The 15,525-nt window shown below is 40.6% G+C and overlaps 1 protein-coding gene across 1 annotated transcript in view; it reads left to right on the forward strand.

The window, feature by feature from the left end:
• Positions 1-15,525, forward strand: part of LPP (LIM domain containing preferred translocation partner in lipoma) — a 724,515-nt gene that overhangs the window by 190,640 nt on the left and 518,350 nt on the right. Inside the window, exon 3 of the mRNA XM_025374584.1 lies at positions 326-389. The gene's annotated coding sequence lies outside the window, so the exon portion shown is untranslated. The remainder of the gene's footprint in view (positions 1-325; positions 390-15,525) is intronic.

The raw sequence follows: 15,525 nt of genomic DNA on the forward strand, positions 1-15,525 counted from the left end.
ACTTTCTTTTTGTGAACTTCAGTTTCTACTTCTGTAAAATGTGGACAATAATGTTCATTTTATATGGTTTCTGTGAAGTTAATCATAAGGACGGTGTTAGTTCCCTTCTCAACCTTTCTGTCCCTCTTCGAGCTTCTGTTTCCTTACCTACAAAGTGAGTAGAATCATCCCTTCCTGCTTCTTCATAGGGTTCCTGTGGGGTGAAATGAATGTGAAAATGTTTTGTAAAACAAGAAACCATTATGTAGATATAAGAGGTTATGACTATTAATGAATAAATATAGGCTTGGTGTCTGGAAGTAATTTTTACTTATTTCATTTGCAGATACTTGCACTGCAGTTGGCTGAACCTTGTGTCCATTGTCCATTCCAGGAGCCAGCTATCTAAGGTAACGGATGAGGCATGTCTTCATGTTTATGAAATACTAATAGGCATCTGACCCAGTAATGCTGATTTTAGAAGAAATACAAAGAATAGAAGAAATACAAAGGTACTTTATGAGGAAAAGAACCAAAAAATGGCCAAGACAGTGAGCTGACCTCTCTTTATTTTTGTCTTTTAAATTTATTTATTTTTTCCCTTTTAATTCATAACCCTTAAGGTTTAATACTAAAACCCCAAATCTGGGCCACACAGATGATTCAGATTTAATGTGTATGTATTTAAGTGTCCATAAAATGCAATGGAGTAGAATGTTCTTACCCATTATTTTATTGTATCCTCAACTACTATGTGGCAGGAGCACTTTTTACCTGGTTTCCTAACCCTTGATTGAGTGCATTTTTCACTACACTATGCTGCCAGTGTTACCTGGTTCTGAAGGGGCCAAATATTTCTGGCTGGGTCAGTCACTGTCTCTTAGCTGCCAAACAAAATCATTTCAAAAAGCTAGAATCTAAAGCCGCAACAGAAAAATCCTAAGAACACAGAAAATTGAGTTAGTCTTTTGAAACTTTGGATCCATTGTATCTGAATGCCACTCTCCTGGGGGACCGTTGGGAAGGACACCAATCCTTGGCAGAAGAATACATTTGTCTTGAGTTTGCCAAGAAAATGGAGGCCAATGGAAAACGAATTTTAAAAGAAGCATCATAGTTGTAAAATCTACCAGATGCAATTTTTCTCCTGTAGTTAACCTGCTGAATCTGTACCTCTTAATGAGCTCTACTGTGTTTTATGTAATGTTTCAGAACTTAGCCAAAAAGAGATGAAGTAGACAATATGTAGAATAGTAACTTTGTAGAAGATTTGATATCATTACTTGAAGTACTATACACGTGTGTTCTCCTGGATATTTTGTTACTTCCTTTGCTGTATGGTATCTATGACCTTGAACCGCAACTGTGACTTTAGTCGCATAGACCTTTGAGAAAAATCAAGTTGGTTGGTATTGCCCCAAATTTGTAGGACTTAGAAAATTTAGAATTGAGAGGAAATTAAGGTGTTAGGTTTACATGATTTTCAAAGCTAATAAGAATACATGTGCAAACAAGGTAGGTTACGTATGGACTATGAAATTTCTATCATTAAATCAGATGTAACAGCCACTTAAGTTATTTAGATTTTCTTCTCATTCCTACAAAAAAGAATATTGTTTTTATTTTTTTATTATTTATTTATGTTTCAAGTGGAATATAAGCTAGTTTACCCAGGAAGTTTTCTTTTTATTTATTTTATATTATTTTACTTTAAGTTATAGGATACATGCGCAGAGTGTGCAGGATTGTTACATAGGTATACATGTGCCGTGGTGGTTTGCTGCACCTATAAACCCGTCATCCAGGTTTTAAGCCCTGCATGCATTAGGATTTGTCCTAATGCTTTTCCTCCCCTTGCCCCCTACCCCTCAACAGGCCCCAAAGTGTGATGTTCCCCTCCCTGTGTCCATGTTCTCGTTCAGCTCCCACTTATGAGTGAGAACATGTGGTGTTTGGAAGCCATCATTCTCAGCAAACTAACACAGAAACAGAGAACGTTGTTTTAAAAAAGGTAGTAGCGAAAAATGTAAGAATGGCTACTGTCCACCTTTTATTTCTTGTCTAGTCCACAAAATAATCCTGTAAAAGCTTATGTCTAATGTTTTATTTTTATGGATAAATATATCAGAAAAGAATGTACCGTAGATACCTACTGTCATAGTTTTTGACAGCTCTGTGAGGCAGAGATCTAACTTGTTCATTTAGAAACTGCAGTTATCACACTAACCTTCCCTCCAATGCCAATTGTTAAATAGTAATAGAATAAGCTTTGAAAAGTAGTTAACTGTACCCCCTGTCCCCACAGAAACCCATCTTGAAACTATCAAGGGGAGTTTTGATCAAGCTCTGAAAGGTTATAAAAATTACTCTCAAGAAAGAGGAATGTTCTCTCTTTCTCTTTTTGTTATGTTTTGGAGGTGGGGAATGGTGGAGAGGGAATAATAGAAGCCTCTCAAGTAAACTTTGGGAGGTTTGGCCTAAAGGAGAAGTAAATATTCTGGGAGCATGCTGTAGAAATTTACAATAATCTTGTGGTAATAATTGGTATGAGTGGCAGTAATGAAGAAAGAATAACAGTTTCAATAAATAATTAGACTTGACAGTAAATGTGTCAACAGGTACCCACTTAATGAGTGTAATCATTGTTTTTCCCTGCTCTCAACGTTGTTCCACTGACTGCGGTGTGTTCTCTGTCCCATTTCCAAACCGAATCTATTTAAAGCTGCACTCCATGGAATCTGAAACAGTATACCCTGTTTACTATTTAGAGCTGATACCTCATGTTCTTTAATAGGCAAGTTCTGTACTTGAACGAGAACAGGCTTCTGGCCTCTTGTAGACGGTTGATTATCCCTGTTTTCCACAGGGTGATTCATTAGCAAAGATGAATAATACCCAATTAAATCTCATGCACTTGTCTATATTGCCAGAGTGAACTGTTTAGTATAATTTGGTGGAAACAGTCCTAGTCTGCTTTAAATACCATTTTTTGAAGTGGTGGTAGAGGCAATAGTTATAAGTGAAATTATTTTGTAATAACCTGAATCGAATCACATTGTTTTTGGGAGCAAAGCAATATGTTGTATATTATGTTCACCAGAAGCCATGAGAATCCTTTTCTAATCCCAGCTGTAATGTCACCTGGCTGTGTCACCTGGGCAAGTCACCTTCCCTCTATGAGGTCTGTTTCATCATCTAATGACAAAGTTGGACCAGTTGATCGTGGCATTACTTCTGGTTAAATGTTCTCTTACATATGTTTTTATTTCCTAGCCAGTCCCTTCTCTCTCCTGGTGCCGTGTTTCCAAAATCACAGGACAGTCCTATGACTCTACTGCACAGCCACTGGGGGAAAGCAGTTATTCTTCTGTTTAGCCTTTGCTTCTTTTACATACCAGAAATGCAGTTAATGACTTGCATTATGTATACTGTAAGAATGGGCATTTATATACCGGTAGCGGTAGTCCCTTACCCCAGCAACTTGCAATTCCTTGTTAGGGAAGAAAAGCCGTCTTCCCCTACATTTCTTCACTCTGTGACATTGTTCCCTGATCTGGGTAAACTGCCCCCCTATTAAGACTGTTAGGAAGAGGTGGATGCTTCTTCCATTATTTGCTTTTTCCAGAGGAAATCATTGGATCTGTAAAGGAGATCAGAATGTCAAAGCCAGAGGGGACTTTACAAAATAATTTAAACAAATTCCTTCATTTCACAGATGGAGATTTTAGTGTCTGGGAGGGAATCTGACTTGTCTAAAGCGTTGTTGACTGATCTCGGACTGGAATTCTTCTGACTCCATACTTGTATCTTTAAGTAGAGAAATCTTTTTCTATAAACTCTCCTTTCGCTTCCTAGTTCTTAAAAGGTCATTATCTTTCAGGCAAAACCAATTTCATTTTCACCATGGGGATGTGAGATGTCCTTAAAACATAAATGGACTCCAGGTATCTTCATTAATTTCATGAAGACATGGCACAGAGGGTTCCGGCTAGCTTCTGCTCTCCGTGTTTATTAAAAGACTGTGGATTCCCTTGCAGTGCTTCCTGTATGAGGTTGTTTGCTGCTGACATCATCACTCTCCTCCACCCTCCTCCTGCCTTTTTCTGAACCAGTGAATTAAAGGAATCTGAGAATGAGCTCCTAGCTGGCTGTTTACTGAACATTGTTGGGGAACATTAAAAAAGAGAAGACAGATGAGGGATTTAATAAGCAAGAGGACAGAAGAGTAATAGCCAACACAATGAAGTCTAGTTCAAGGCCTGCAATTCTCAATTGCTGCGCTACACAGCATTAATAGCAGTGTCTCTCACTCTTTCAGACCCTTCTGTCTTATTTCAGACCCTTCTGCCTTATTCTTGTGGGAATGGGCTGGGACTGAGAAACAGCTAGTATCATCATTGCCAAAATGAAACTCATATGTACATGGGGACTTCCAGGTCTGGAGAAGAGTGTAGTAATTGTTATCCATCTGATAGAAGATTACTTAGAGAACATTGGACCTAAGTACTTACCTTGCACCTCACAGTACAGAGGTTCGGAGAGTAGAAATCAGTTGACTGAGTCTGAGGTTCAAATCCTGGCTCTAATTAATTTGCTATGAGTTTAGTGAATGTCTAACTTTCCTCTGAGCTGCACTTTCTCCATCTGTGAGATGGGAGGAGGAGGGTGGCATAGATGATGTCAAAGGAACCCCAACTCTGATTTTCATGAGTCTCAGATTTGCCCAAGGACCGGTAGTGAATTTGTAGCCAAGCCAGGTCTTGAATTCATAGCCCCTTTTTCTGGTTTGAGATGGTCATCATTATATCATTATAATTTCCACTACCCATACTTTCTAAGCTGTATGTTTGCAGCTTTCAGCCTTGTTTTATTAAATCTACTTTTTCTCTTTTATTTGACAGTCCCTTTCTGTCCAGGGGCTTGCCTAAAGTAGTAATTCTTTTTTTTTTTTTTTTTTTTGAGATGGAGTCTCGCTCTGTCACCCAGGCTGGAGTTCAGTGGCAAGATCTTGGTTCACTGCAGCCTCCGCCTCCCAGGTTCAAGCAATTCTCCTGTCTCAGCCTCCCAAGTAGCTGGGACTGCAGTTGCACACCACCAGCCCCGTCTAATTTTTGAAATTTTTTTAGTAGAGATGGGGTTTCACCATATTGGTCAGGCTGGTTTCGAACTCCTGACCTCACGAGTCCACCCGCCTCAGCCTACCAAAGTGCTAGGATTACAGGTGTGAGCCACCACGCCTGGCCTAAAGTAGTAGTTCTTAATGTACGTGTGTGTATGTGTGTGCACACTTGTATACACATGAGCCTGTGTTTGGGGCAGACATGAGGATTATGGAATTTTCAGAAACTCAGATGAATTTATGAAATAGTTGGAAAATGCAGAACTTCAGAAAATGCTATCAACAAGTTTAGAAGGTTTGTAGATGCTCTGAAGGCCATCCATGAGTTAAGCAAACGTTTTTATTTTATGTGGGAAGTATGAGATGACATTTGAGTGACATACATTTCCTTTTGCTGTTGGATCTTCCCCATAGATCACCTGCTGTTGTGCTGTGAGTGTTAGGCTTATTTTGTAGCATGACTCTTGGTGTGTACATGTCTCAAAACTATTGAGTGATATTTTAATATTGAAACTCTTATTCTACTTCATTCATTCATTCATGCATTCAAATTCAATTTTAATCCAGAGTGTGCTAAATGCTAGACATCTCAATACATTATTGTATATAATCCTATAAAATAGAAAATTGTTTTTCCCATTTGTAGGTGCTCAGAGAGGTTGAGTAATTTGCCCAAAGCTTTACAGCTAATAAATATAAAGTCTTGATTTAAATCCAGATTTACTCCAGAATATGTGAATACCTCCAGAGATAACATTGAAGACAAATAGAGACAATGATGCAAGTTCATAGACTACGGAAATTTCTGGTAGAAAATGGTAGATGGGCCCCAGAGGAATACAGAGAATGTGTACTATGAGATTTTAGGAAGGGACAAGATCATACATTATGAATCACTTTATATTATAATTGATTACATGTTTATCTGGCTCCTTAAGAAAGAATAAAAAAAGTTAGATAATCATATGAAACACATTATGCATAACTCAGTTTTTTTCTTGTTCTTCAAACTTCTGTCAGGTTAGTGCTCTCAATATCTTTATTTGTTAAGTGAGATGAGGAGACGGAGAGTAGTTAGGGTCGTAGTGCCCTGATCATATTGAGTTTTCAACTCAATTGAAATTTCAGTGCTTTGGGGCATTTGTTTTGTTTCCCTCCCCTTGACCCGCTCCCCGTTATATTGAGCATGAGACTTTTAACAGAGATAACTTCTGACCATGCACAGATCAGCACAAATGCAGATGTGAGCAGTGAGAATTTGGATGCTGCCAAGTTGTAATGACTGCCACATGTGTGAAGCTAAAACTTAGCGCTTGATGACCCACTGTAAGTGCGTGTGGGGGCCAGAAGAGTGAAGGCAGTGTCAGAGATGGACGAGGCCTCGGAGTTTGTCCATGGCAGTGCCTTCACCTTGCAGATGCAGAAATGGAGGCGGCTAGAAGGGGCAAGACTTAGTCAAATTCACACAGCAGGTGAATGGCTCCCTGAGAATAATGGCAAAACAAGAGCGGGGCTTTATATCAGCAATCTACAGTAGTGTCTACTTTTATTTCCTACCTTTCCATTGGCATATCCTCATACTGATAGGCTTGACAGGCAGATAAACCTGTATTTGGAAGTCAGCATGATTAGTTGTGTGGCCTTGGATAAGTTACTTGATATACTTGGGTCTCAGGTTTGTTGTCTATTGTGGAAACCATACACTTTTTTTTTTTTTGAGATGGAGTTTTGCTCTTATTGCTTAGGCTAGAGTGCAACGGCATGATCTTGGCTCACTGCAACCTCCACCTCCTGGGTTCAAGAGATTCTCCTGCCTTAGCTAGTAGCTGAGATTACAGGCATGTGCCACCACACCCGGCTAATTTTTTGTCTTTTTAGTAGAGATGAGGTTTCACCATGTTAGCCAGGCTGGTCTCTCGAACTCCTGACCTCAGGTGATCCACCTGCCTTGGCCTCTCAAAGTGCTGGAATTACAGGCGTAAGCCATCGTGCCCGGCCGAAACCATACCCTTTTAACAATACTATACCAGTGTGCTGTTCAATATACAGAAATATTATCACCCATCTGATTAATAATCCTTATCACAGCCCACTGAGACAGGCACAGATGTTCTGCTTTTCAAGATTCTATTTTCTAACTTCATCTTGACACTTGTAAGGCTCTTGCTTCTCAAAGTTTGGTCTGAGGACCAGAAGCATCAGCATTACCTGGGAGCTTGTTAGAAATGCAAATCTCAGATCACACTCCAGACCTTCTGAATCAGAATCTCTATTTTAACAAGATCCCCAGGTAGTTCATATGCTCATTAGTGTTTGAGAAACATTCATTTAGGCCCTCGCCCTATTTCAAGGCTATTGCCGTGGCTTGCTGACAATGACTGGCATGCTGCCAGCATTCTTGGGGCATGTTGTACCATGCCTTGAGATAGTGGGGTCCGGGGGGCGAGGATGCTGTGAAGTCACTCCTTGGGAATGATGGAAGACTGGGTTGAAAGGATCCAGCAGGCTTTATCTTTTTAACACCCTTCATTTCCTTAGAAGTTACTATTCAGAAGCGGTCAAACTGGGATTGGATTCTAAGTCTTTCTGGTCTAAAGTCCATGTTCTTTTCATTAAACCACGATGTCTCAGTCAAGAGGAATGTTGGGTTGTGGGTGATAACTGTTCATTCCCTGTAGTGTGAATATTTCCACACTGGCTGCTTTACCCTATTACTCAATTCCTAGAGGGGAAGAATTTTTTTTTTTTTAAAAATTAAAAAGCCTGAGTTGAAAGCCAGGATCCTGCAGCTTAATCAGTTATTTTTGCTTTTTAATGAGGGTGACTATTGTGAAATAAGTAATTATTAATTACTCAAAACTAATGAAATATTTTAGTTTCCTTGCTAAAAAAGCATATGGATGCTAAAAGAAAGCATATGGGTGCTTTTCAGGAAGCATATTGGTGAATGGACAAATTACAGTGGTGCCAATATGCCTTTGCTGTCTGGCTGGGGCCATCACAACGTGTGCTGGCATCTGAGTCCTCGTGTGTTTAAAGGGATTTTTTAAAATTCCCATTTGATATGTGCCTTGGATTGCCTCTGGAGTCACACAGTGCTGTCTCATCAATCTTTCTGCCATGCTTTCACTCAGACATTACTGGCTGAGTATAAACTCGGTATAAACCTTTGCTGTAAGTAGCTTCTGTGGCTCTTTCTTTCCAGATGCCTCCTATCCTCTGTAGTAGATTGGATGGGCCTGCCCCACTGATGGCAGGTATTGAGACTGTCTATACAACATTTTACCACAGTGGTAAAAGCAGTAGCCTAAAAGGTGGCAGCACTGAGACCTGTGAGCTCCATCAGGGACTGTGTATGCGGCCCTCGGCCAGCTGTTGAATTGCTGCACTGCAGATTTCCTACTTGTAAAACTGGAATGATAATACCAGTGCTCCTGAGCTCACAAGCATGGCTGTTCATCCAATTTGCTGTCCATGCCCTTTGCTTTTCCTCTTCTTTCCTTTATGCCTCTTCTCCTTTGCTGCATGTTCAGCTGGTCTGGTAAAAAGCTTGATGGATTTGGAGGTGGCTGAAACCATTTTGCTTGCTCTGGGGATTGCACTCTTCTAGGCTTGTCAGAGCCAGGCAACATGGCATGTTTTAGAAGATACTTGGCTGAGTGTCCACGAACTGTGGCTCTCAGACCAACGTGACTTAGTAATCATTTACTGAACCTATAAGCAAGGTAGCTTGCTAAGAAATTGAAGGAGGGAGCTGACAGGTCTGCGGAGGTGAGTTTGATTCAGGGCCAGTCAAGACTTGGTGTGATGTGTGAGCTCAGTAATTATACTTTGAGAGAGACAGAATTTGGAAAACTCTTTCCTATTGGAGGTTTCTTATAGAACTAGGGACAAGAGTTGGCTTTGAAAGATTTTTAATTGGACTTTGATAAGATATTACAAGGATTTGAAGAGTCAGTCTCTGGTAGGCAGAAACCAGCTTGCAGCACGACTCAGAAGCAGGTAAATATCAGGCGTGTCTGAAGAACTGGGCATCAATCACAGACATGTGTAGTTGAGAAAAATCATTTCCTTTTGGTGAACCCTAGACTCTGTCTGCAAAATGTGAGCTTTGAACAAGATAGTTCTCAAGAAGCCTCAAGAACTCTAGCTGAAATTCTACAAAGTCTTTTGTCACACATCCAGGTTATCCACTTAGCAAAATCCTGGCAGTAGAATAGCAGCAATGGAGGAAGGCCTGGGACCCAGGTGTCCTGAACCTATTTTATATTCTTCTTACTATCCACAGAGCATCATGATGAAGATAGGTGAGGTGGACATTATTGTTCTAGTTTTTAATGTATGAAACATAGGATGTTAGGGAATCTAAGACATAAAACAAATAAGAGATTTAACTATCCCAGATATTGATCACCCTTCCACCACAGAGGGCCAGCTCTTATAAGACACACCCCCTGCCATTTTGCCTGTGTGGGTCTCACTTTCCTGCCTGAGGAACCAGCATGTGCCCCTTCTCCCACACAAGTCATCCCTGTCCGCTCCTTGGCTCTGGAATTGAGTCTTAGCAATGGACTTTGTTTTATAATTAAACTTTAGTTTGTATTGCCACCTTTCCATGTTTCCACCCCCAGCTCATCCCTAATATCTATTTTAAGGGCTTTGAATTTAAAGATTACTTACTGCTTCTCTGAGTTCCCTGTAGCTCCTGGCATAGGGCCCCAGATGTAGTGCTCAGTAGAGAAGCATATGACTATGTTCTCCAGTAGTTTTTCTCTCTGCCTATTGCTTGTTTCTGAGATGGAGATGAGACTTATAGGCTTAAAGGATTTCCAAACCGGAAAGGAAGTTGAAACCTATCTAGTCCAGCTCCCCCACCCCAGGGAAGAAATGACTTACTTAAATTTGCCTGCCTAGTGAGTGGCAGCTCTGCAAATCGTGCCTACATCTCACCAAGCACTGGAGAGATGGTTGGCACTTGAGGCTCTTCTTAGGACGCTATAGGCTCTGTCTGGAGTCCTTGTTTCTATGAAGACGACTAAGAATAAAGGTGATACAGGTGCTGCTGCTGCTGTATTAAACAGATGGAAAGAAGTAGACATTCATTGCATGTCTGTTAGGTGACAGGCCTTGTGACAGGTGTTTTCACATAGTTTAGCTTGGTCAGTCATCAAAAGCTAGAATTCCCATTCCTCCATGAGAGAGACAGATGGTTTCTAAATAGGACATTTAGCAGAAGCCCTTTCCTGTAAGCTCTGAAAGGCACCCGGTAGTGGATAGATGTGGTGGATAGATCCTAGGACACGGGTGTAGGGCTCTGCAGAGTACCATGCATGACTCTTCTAAGATATATGGATTGTAGAGACTGTGAAAATAAGCAGAAGTTGTGATTAAAATTGGCATTGGGTGACCTGTGGTCACCCGAGTGTACCAGAAGACTGAGCTCTTCCACTCTCCTTTCTACACATACACCTGAGTCTTTGGAGAGCTGCAACCTGGGTGCCTCGTTCTGGAGTGTCTGTAGCATTGGCTTTTACTTGCACTTACTACATTTCACTCCTGCCTCTTCCCTAGCTAGCCTTGACCTCAATGTGTATTATTTTCTCCCCCCTTGTCATTTTTCTTCTATTACTTTTGCTTCTTCCCCTTCCTCCTTCTCCTGAGTTAACCTTGGGCGGCCTCAGGTCTTAAGGCTCTGTGATGGCACAGTCTTCTGTACTGGACTGTGAAAATTCTGGCAGGGAAGACAATACACAAATCTGTTAAATACACAATAAAAATAGCTTATGATCTATGGGACTTGGTATTAAGCAAGATGATATTAACGAGGTTTGAGTGCTGTTCTGAAATGTGGCAGCTGCGCACACATGGGCTGCTTTTCCTCCCCACCTTTGGCAGCTTGTGAGCGGTGTTGCCATGACACTCCTTGGGCTCTGTTTAGATCAGCTATTTTCTGAAGGAGTCGCTGACCTTCCCCACAATAGAAGCTGTTGATGTGGTCACGTCAGTGCCTCTTCGGGAGCTGCGTGACTGGTGAGCCCCCAGTTGCCACTTGGAAATGGTTGGAAACTGTAGATCAGGCACAGACATTGAATGTTGAGGAGCAAGAAGGGCTTGCGAGTATCCCGTACTCTCATTTGATGTGTGAGGATAATGAGGCGCATTGTGCGCAGGTGACTTGCTCAAGGCCACAGAGTGCATAGAGAGAAGGCTGGGAGAGGAGCTCAGGTCTGGTTTCCCTGCTTGGTGGTGTTCCAGCTGCGCAGCACTGAGCCCTGCCTGAGCACGCTCTTCAGCCCTGAAAGCTGCAGCGAGATGGGCTGGTGACACTGCCACGCCTGGGAGTGGGCAGAGAAGGTGAAGCCATGGGGAGTATCTCAGTGTAGAGGCAGGGATGGGAAAGTGAAGGGGAGTAAGAAGCCCAGAGTAAATGGCCAAATGCCACTGGGCATGTCCATCCACAGAAACTCTTCTGGGGGACAATGTTTCTATCACATTCCGCGGATGGGTTCCTTGAGAAGTGAGTGCCTAAAGTGGGGGGCGGGGGGATAATCATAATGCCATGTTCTTACTGCTCTGAACCCTTTTCTCACGTCACATAAGACCTCACCTAAAACTTCCACAAGAGTCGTTCATTGTCAGTACCATGCTTTTTTTGGAGTACTTTATAATGCCAAGTATTTTTCCAATAGTTTATATGTGAAATGTGGTCTCCACCACAAGATTACAGGGTCCTCAGGAGCAGAAATTGTGACTTAAATGGGCCTTTCTCCCTTCCACTTTTTATTCTTGCCCTGCCTTTTAATCAGGCACCTGGAAGAGATCTAAACACAGGATGAGCATCCAGTAAGTTTTTGTTGAGTTGAACTTAGTTGGGTTCAGATGACCTCTGAAAAATGTTTACTAATTGCTGGTGAAAATTGGCAAATAATGATTTTGTGGAACAATGTTCTCACCAAATTAGATTTTGTTAAGAATTCTTATGTGTGATTATTTTTCATAAACCCAATACACTGTCTATTATTATCCTCATTTTACAATGAAGAAACAAAATTCAATTGACTGCTCAAATTTACCTCTAGGAACAAGTGATGGAGATTTGATTTGCAAGTAGATCTTCTGTCTCCAAATATTGTAATGTTACTTCTGCTTTCCCCCACTACATACCAAAGAGGTCTTACTTCATTGGCAGTGGTTCAGCCTTCTTTTGAGGAGTCTTCAGTCTTTTTATGTTGTAACCCACCTCCTTAAGAGTTTGGGAAGAGAATTGCAGGGCCTCAGGTTTAAATGGTGTTATGCTTTGGGCAATACTTTAGCTGATTTGTTTTCAGTAAGCCAAAAGGAAAATACTGCATTTCTGTCTTCTTTAATTTCCTTAGTTTGAAATAAGCCTTGAACTAGTTTGTAAGACTCCTTTAACTTTTTTTTTATTTATTTATTTATTTTTTATTTTTTATTTTTTTTATTTTTTTTTTTTTTTGAGACGGAGTCTCGCTCTGTCGCCCAGGCTGGAGTGCAGTGGCCGGATCTCAGCTCACTGCAAGCTCCGCCTCCTGGGTTTAACTTTTAACAAATTTAGGCACATATATAATACAAAGAAAAAGGTACTCTGCCCTAAATGAATTGACTAATTAAGCTGAGAACAAAACTAGACCACTTTTTTTTTTTTTTTTGGTTTCAAAAGCAGGATGTGGGAATTTTTAAATGCTACAACTAAAACCCAGATTTTGTGTGATATTGATGTTCTATAGGTTTTTCTCAATATTTGCCATCTTCGTTAGATGATATTCATTATACTTTCCTAACTTTTATAGGATTCAGATGAGGTTTGTTGGTAACATTCTGCATTCTTTCTGAAAAAAAAATACACACACACACACACACACACACAAATGTTGAGCAGTCTTCTTTTTTAATGTATATTTTCAGGAAAACACCATTGCCTAATTTAAATTTCAGTACGGAGGCAAAGCTGATCTGTAGTGAATGTAACATCTTGTTAAATACAGGTTTCATGCTTCTTTTTTGTACTTTTCCAGGCTTTTAAGGAGGGGAATCATTTGAATAATAATGGCATGATGTTCAGAGGGAAAGTTGAATACATAAGACGAAGATACGTGTGGGCCTATTTCTGTACTTTGTATGTGTGTCTCTGTGTGGTGGCATTATGATTTTTAAAATAAAGTTTTCTGTATTTTCAATGTATATAATAACTTTGGAATTACCAAAGAAAAGTTGATATTGAAACTTGGGTTTTTAGTGGGGAGGAATGGATTTTTCTTTTTTTTTGTTTTGGAGACGGAGTCTGGCTCAGTCACCTAGGCTGGAGTGCAGTGGCCCAATCTCGGCTCACTGCAAGTTCCGCCTCCCTGGTTCACGTCATTCTCCTGCCTCAGCCTCCCAAGTAGCTGGGACTACAGGCGCCCACCAGCATGCCTGGCTAATTTTTTGTATTTTTAGTAGAGACGGGGTTTCACCGTGTTAGCCAGGATGGTCTGCCATCTCCTGACCTCGTGATCCACCTGCCTTGGCCTCCCAAAGTGCTGGGATTACAGGCGTGAGCCACCACGCCCGGCTGAGGAATGGATATTTTATCTTTTCTTTTACAGTTTTAGGCAAAGTGAAACTTTAGAAAATTATATTATTTGAAGTTAGCTGGAAACCAAACACTATCTTTATAGCTTCTTTCAGAAGAAACTTTGTCTTAGGAATGTAGGCACTTTTGTAAACTTTCTAAATTTCTTCAGCCCCCATTGATACCCACACTTTGCTTAATTCAGTTGAATCGGTTTACAGTGAACAACGTCCCTGGGAACATTAATCAATGAACACACACACACACACAAAGAGAGAGAGAGAGAGAGAGAGAGAGAGAACAAAAAGGAAATTAAAAGCATCGCTTTGTACCTTCCTCAATTCAAACCTGTCTGCTTTGCTTTGGAATTTCGGATGTATGTATCTGTTTCTTCTAGTAGATTGGGAACACCCTGAAGACAGAAGAGACATATATATATATGTGTGTGTGTGTGTGTGTGTGTATATATATATATATTTATTATTTTTTTATTATTTCTTTATTTATTTTGAGAAGGAGTCTCTCTCTGTCACCAGGCTAGAGTTCAGTGGCATGATCTCGGCTCACTGCAACCTCCTCATCTTGGGTTCAAGCGATTCTCCTGCCTCAGCTTCCTGAGTAGCTGGGACTACAGGTGCCTGCCACCATGCCCGGCTAATTTTTGTATCTTTAGTAGAGACAGGGTTTCGCCATATTGGCCATGCTGGTCTCAAACTCCTGACCTTGTGATCTACCCGCCTCGGCCTGCCAAAGTGCTGAGATTACAGGCTGAGCCACCGGGCCCGGCTAGAAGAGACAGTTTATGTATGATCGTCATAATGATTTTGTGAACTCAGGTGTAGTAAGGTAAAATGCCCTGGTAAAATCACTTACTGGGAGTTTTCAGAATCTCTTTAGAAGTCATTCCGTTACTCTTGAAATCCCTCTGCTTTATAGACTTTCTGAGAGATGAGGGAAGTCCATCTGCCTACTTGTCCTAGAAATGGGTACTTTAGGAGTGAAATAGCCTGTTTACATACTGGCTCAAACTGTCAATGTAGGAAAAGGTTTCATATATTATAAAATGTTACAGAGCTAGAAAAAATATACACAAGTAATATATAGAGTGCATATATATGTACATATATATGATCTGTTCCTTGTCACAATATTTAACCCAAAGTGCTATTTACAGTAATGAATCAAAATGTCAGTCTTAAAAATATGAAGTGTCAAAGTGTTCCCACGTTGTAGAAAAGTTTGATGTGACAGTTTGTTAATCATATGACTATTCTATCAATGTGTCTCACAATGTCTTTTGCTCAACACTCTTTCGTAGGCTCCTCACACTTTTTTCATGAATTCCTAGCTTAAGTTACTAACCCAAGGAGCACATTTGAGTTTCGTGTCTCCCACACCTCACACAAAGGCTGCTATGTTTTGCTGTACTTCAAACTGAATGGATTTCACATTATTTTTGAGTGGTTTGATTTTGTGCCTGACACATTTATGGATAGTAGCTAAAAAACTTTCTGTAATTTTGCTGTTTTCACTGCAGAATCATCAAATGAAACTAACTTATAGTGCGGATGTTTTGTGTTTCTCCAAGCTGAGTTTCCCAAGATGTTAGATGTCCTTATTTGCTCGTGCCCATTTGTTGAACTTGGACACATTTTTGAATTTTTCTCGGCACACTGATGATCCCGACTTCTTTTTCCTACTAAAAGGGCAGAGTCTCAGAACGTAAATATTGTATATGTGGAAAAAGGCAACATAGTTTCTTTCGGGAGGATTTTTGGCTATGCTACTCACTAGTTCGTGGATCACACTTAATCTCTGTGCCTCAGCCTCTTCTGGAGAATTTTTAAGGGTGAAA

This window comes from Theropithecus gelada, chromosome 2 (genome assembly GCF_003255815.1).
Source record: "Theropithecus gelada isolate Dixy chromosome 2, Tgel_1.0, whole genome shotgun sequence".
Classification (NCBI taxonomy): Eukaryota; Metazoa; Chordata; class Mammalia; order Primates; family Cercopithecidae; genus Theropithecus; species Theropithecus gelada.